Consider the following 5000-nt stretch of genomic DNA (forward strand, 5'->3'; position numbering starts at 1 on the left):
TTTGCTTTCCGGCCACCAGGTCAACCCATTGGATTCGACGGGTTGACCTGGTGGCCGGTTTGCTTTCCGGACCGGATGTCACCCCACTCCCAGGGCAGCGCGGCAGTGGTGCTGAGGACCGCAGAGGGGGGGCTTAATAGTCGAGAGGGAGCAGGTCCGGGGGAGGCTTAATAGTCGTCCCCCGAGGACTCCGGGGGCCAGGCTTAATAGTCGTCCCCCCCCCCCCCCCCCCGGGCGCTCCAGGGGGGAAAGCTTAATAGTCCTCCCCCGAGGACTCCGGGGGCAGGCTTAACAGTCGTCCGCCCCGGGCGCTCCAGCGGGAAAGCTTAATAGTCCTCCCCTGACAGTGTGTGTGTGTGTGGGAGGGAGGCTTAGCAGTCTTGCCCCGGGTGGTCCGGTGGGGGAGGCTTAGCAGTCATCCCCCGAGGACTCCGGGGGCAGGCTTAATAGTGGTTCCAGGGGAGGCTTAATAGTCTTCCCCCGGGCAGTCCGGGAGAGGCTTAATCGTCATCCCCCGACAGTGTGTGTGTGTGTGTGTGGGGGGGAGGCTTAGCAGTCTTCCCCCAGGCTGGGTGGGGGCCTGGCGGGAGGCGTCGCAGTCTTCCCCCGGGCGGTCCGGTGGGGGAGGCTTAGCAGTCGTCCCCAGGGCGGTCCGGGGGTGGGGTGGGGTGGGGGGCCTCACAGTCGTCCCTCGGAGAGCCGGGTCGGCGGCAGTGGTGGGTTTACGTCCAGCCTCCGGAGGGTGCGCGTCCTCGGAGGCGATGCAGGCGCCGCAGAGAGGCAGCCTCCGAGGCAGGGAGCGGAGCACCGAGGCTGGGGAGAGGGGAGCAGGAGCCGGGGGCTGGGGGTGGGGGTGGGGGGCGTTCAGGACAACCGGTCAAGCCCCGGGAAGCAGCTGTCAAATGTTCCAAGTCCCCACTCGGCCACCAGGTCCACCCCAGTCTAGCAATGGGGTTGACCTGGCTGACGGCCGGTTAGTATCAAGGTAAACTCACCGTCGTCCACAGGAGGGCAGCTCTCAGGCCGGCCGGCTGCGGCTGACTCTGGGGCGGCGCCCGGTCCCGGCAGCGAGGGGCGGGGGGCGCGGAGCGAGACGGGGCTAACCGGGGGGGGGGGCGCCTCCTGCGACTTTGGGGGCCGCGGGTCGTCAGTGGCGTGCAGGCCGGGCCTCTCCCGGGGGATTCGGGGGGGCGGTCCTGCGGGCCGGGCGCAGGGGGCTCGGGCGAGCCCGGGCCGGTCCGCCCCGGGGCCGGGGTCTCCGCCTGCGGCTCAGGGGGGCGCGGGTCGTCGGGGGAGGAAGCCCGGGGGAGCTGCACACCGGCCCGCCAGGCCAGGCCTGGCCTGGATGGCCGCGGGGGGATTCGGGGCGGTCCCGCGGGCCGGGGGCCGGGCGCAGGGGAGGCGGGGGGTCCGAGCGAGTCCGTCCCGGGCCCGGGGCCTCCCCCTGCGGCTTTGGGGTCCGTGGGTCCCCGCTGGCGGAAGCCACTGGGAGCTGGACACCCGCCGTCCGTCCCGCCTGGCCAGGCCTGGCCTGGGTGGCCGCGGGGGGATTCGGGGCGGTCCCGCGGGCCGGCGGCCGGGCGCAGGGGAGGCGGGGGGTCCGAGCGAGTCGGTCCCGGGCCTGGGGTCTCCCCCTGCGGCTTTGGGGTCCGTGGGTCCCCGCTGGAGGAAGCCGCTGGGCGCTGGACACCCGCCGTCCGTCCCGCCTGGCCAGGCCTGGCCTGGGTGGCCGCGGGGGGATTCGGGGCGGTCCCGCGGGCCGGCGGCCGGGCGCAGGGGGTCCGAGCGAGTCCGTCCCAGGCCCGGGGCCTCCCCCTGCGGCTTTGGGGTCCGTGGGTCCCCGCTGGAGGAAGCCGCTGGGCGCTGGACACCCGCCGTCCGTCCCGCCTGGCCAGGCCTGGCCTGGGTGGCCGCGGGGGGGGATTCGGGGCGGACCTGCGGGCCGGCGGCCGGGAGGGTCCGGGCCAGTCCGCCCCATGCCCGGCGTCTCCCCCAGCGGCTTCGGTGGCCCCGGGGGGGGTCCTCCGCGGAGGAAGCCGGGTGGGTGGGGAGCCGGACCCCAGGCGCCCAGACCCGTGACCTGCGGCCGCGACCTCCGACTCGGCAGGAGCGACGAGGGGCTTTCCGGCCCGTCCCCCCCTCTCCTTCCCCCCCAGAAAAGGAGAGAGAGCTGACTCGGACCGGGAAAAGCTGCCTACGGCACCTGGGATTCCCAGGCGGTCACCCATCCAAGTACTAGCCAGGCCCGGGACGGTTTACCTTCCGAGATCGGACGGGATCGGGGGCGTTCGGTCCGGTATGGCCGTAGGCACCCGGCCCCGCGCCTCCTCGCCCGCTTTCCCCTGCCGACGCCCGGGCCTGCCGCACGGTGAGCCCCGGTCGGACTGCCCCCCCCCCTGCGGCAGGGCCCCCGTCTCTCGCGGGCCCGGTCCTTTTTTCCTTTTCGAGCTCCGGGGCCCGGGCTGGCCGCCAGAGCCCCTCCGCCCGCCCTCCCCGGCGTCGGGGAAAATACTGTCCCGGACTTCCAGTGCGCCCGATCCTGTCAGCCGGGGGGTGGGGAGGGGCAGTCCCTCGCTGCGGCCGGGGAGGGTGAGCCCAGGGCGGCTTGCCTGCCGTGCGAGGCCCCTCTCGGCCACCAGGTCAACCCCGAGTCGAAAGGGCTGAAAAATTTTCAGAGTCCCCTCCCGGGCACCAGGTCAACCCGTGGAATCGGACGGGTTCACCTGCTGGCCGGTTCGCTTCCCGGCCACCAGGTCAACCCCTAGGTTGCCGACCGGCCTACCCAGTGGCCGGTTTGCTTTCCGGCCACCAGGTCAACCCCTAGGGGTTTTAACGGGGGCACGCCCGGTGGCCTCTTTCCCGTCCGGTCACCAGGTCAACCCGGATCTCCCTCCTTCCCTGGGCGTCCCCTCCTCGGAGGCGTCAGGTTCCATTTCCCCCCCCCCCCCCAGACTTCCAGGGGCCCGATCCAGTCGGCCGGGAGGCAGTCCCTCGCTGCGGCCGGGGAGGGTGAGCCCAGGGCGGCCTGGTCCATGTCTCTAGTGGGCCCGATCCTTTTTTTTTTTTTCGAGCTCCGGGGCCAGGCCCGCCCGGGCAGCCCTCCTCGGAGGCGTGGGGCGATTCCCCCCCCCCCCCAGACTTCCAGGGGCCCGATCCTGTCGGCCGGGAGGCAGTCCCTCGCTGCGGCCGGGGAGGGTCAGCCCAGGGCGGCTTGCCTGCCGTGCGAGTCCCCTCTCGGCCACCAGGTCAACCGCGAGTCGAAAGGGCTGAAAAATTTTCAGAGTCCCCTCCCGGGCACCAGGTCAACCCGTGGAATCGAACGGGTTCACCTGCTGGCCGGTTCGCTTCCCGGCCACCAGGTCAACCCGTGGAATCGGACGGGTTCACCGGCTGGCCGGTTCGCTTTCCGGCCACCAGGTCAACCCCTAGGTTTTAAGGGGGGGACGCCCGGTGGCCTCTTTCCCGTCCGGTCACCAGGTCAACCCGGATCTCCCTCCTTCCCTGGGCGCCCCCTCCTCGGAGGCGTCAGGTTCCATTCTTTTTTCCAGACTTCCAGGGGCCCGATCCAGTCGGCCGGGTGGCAGTCCCTCGCTGCGGCCGGGGAGGGTGAGCCCAGGGCGGCTTGCCTGCCGTGCGAGTCCCCTCTCGGCCACCAGGTCAACCCCGAGTCGAAAGGGCTGAAAAATTTTCAGAGTCCCCTCCCGGGCACCAGGTCAACCCGTGGAATCGAACGGGTTCACCTGCTGGCCGGTTCGCTTCCCGGCCACCAGGTCAACCCGTGGAATCGGACGGGTTCACCGGCTGGCCGGTTCGCTTTCCGGCCACCAGGTCAACCCCTAGGTTTTAAGGGGGGGGGGACGCCCGGTGGCCTCTTTCCCGTCCGGTCAGCAGGTCAACCCGGATCTCCCTCCTTCCCTGGGTGCCCCCTCCTCGGAGGCGTCAGGTTCCATTCTTTTTTCCAGACTTCCAGGGGCCCGATCCAGTCGGCCGGGTGGCAGTCCCTCGCTGCGGCCGGGGAGGGTGAGCCCAGGGCGGCTTGCCTGCCGTGCGAGTCCCCTCTCGGCCACCAGGTCAACCCCGAGTCGAAAGGGCTGAAAAATTTTCAGAGTCCCCTCCCGGGCACCAGGTCAACCCGTGGAATCGAACGGGTTCACCTGCTGGCCGGTTCGCTTCCCGGGCACCAGGTCAACCCGTGGAATCGAACGGGTTCACCTGCTGGCCGGTTCGCTTCCCGGGCACCAGGTCAACCCGTGGAATCGAACGGGTTCACCTGCTGGCCGGTTCGCTTCCCGGGCACCAGGTCAACCCGTGGAATCGAACGGGTTCACCTGCTGGCCGGTTCGCTTTCCGGCCACCAGGTCAACCCCTAGGTTTTAAGGGGGGGGGGACGCCCGGTGGCCTCTTTCCCGTCCGGTCAGCAGGTCAACCCGGATCTCCCTCCTTCCCTGGGCGCCCCCTCCTCGGAGGCGTCAGGTTCCATTCTTTTTTCCAGACTTCCAGGGGCCCGATCCAGTCGACCGGGAGGCAGTCCCTCGCTGCGGCCGGGGAGGGTGAGCCCAGGGCGGCTTGCCTGCCGTGCGAGTCCCCTCTCGGCCACCAGGTCAACCCCGAGTCGAAAGGGCTGAAAAATTTTCAGAGTCCCCTCCCGGGCACCAGGTCAACCCGTGGAATCGAACGGGTTCACCTGCTGGCCGGTTCGCTTCCCGGGCACCAGGTCAACCCGTGGAATCGAACGGGTTCACCTGCTGGCCGGTTCGCTTCCCGGGCACCAGGTCAACCCGTGGAATCGAACGGGTTCACCTGCTGGCCGGTTCGCTTTCCGGCCACCAGGTCAACCCCTAGGTTTTAAGGGGGGGGACGCCCGGTGGCCTCTTTCCCGTCCGGTCAGCAGGTCAACCCGGATCTCCCTCCTTCCCTGGGCGCCCCCTCCTCGGAGGCGTCAGGTTCCATTCTTTTTTCCAGACTTCCAGGGGCCCGATCCAGTCGGCCGGGTGGCAGTC

The 5000-nt window shown here is 70.6% G+C and overlaps 1 non-coding gene across 1 annotated transcript; it reads right to left on the reverse strand.

Annotated features, from left to right (window-relative positions):
- Nucleotides 1-2191: 2191 nt before the first annotated feature.
- On the reverse strand, nucleotides 2192-2310 carry LOC135978804 (5S ribosomal RNA). The gene has a single exon (XR_010596168.1). It is a non-coding gene; the product is annotated as a 5S ribosomal RNA (ribosomal RNA).
- Between the last annotated feature and the right edge of the window lie 2690 nt (nucleotides 2311-5000).

This window comes from Chrysemys picta, unplaced genomic scaffold (genome assembly GCF_011386835.1).
Source record: "Chrysemys picta bellii isolate R12L10 unplaced genomic scaffold, ASM1138683v2 scaf451, whole genome shotgun sequence".
Taxonomy (NCBI): domain Eukaryota; kingdom Metazoa; phylum Chordata; order Testudines; family Emydidae; genus Chrysemys; species Chrysemys picta.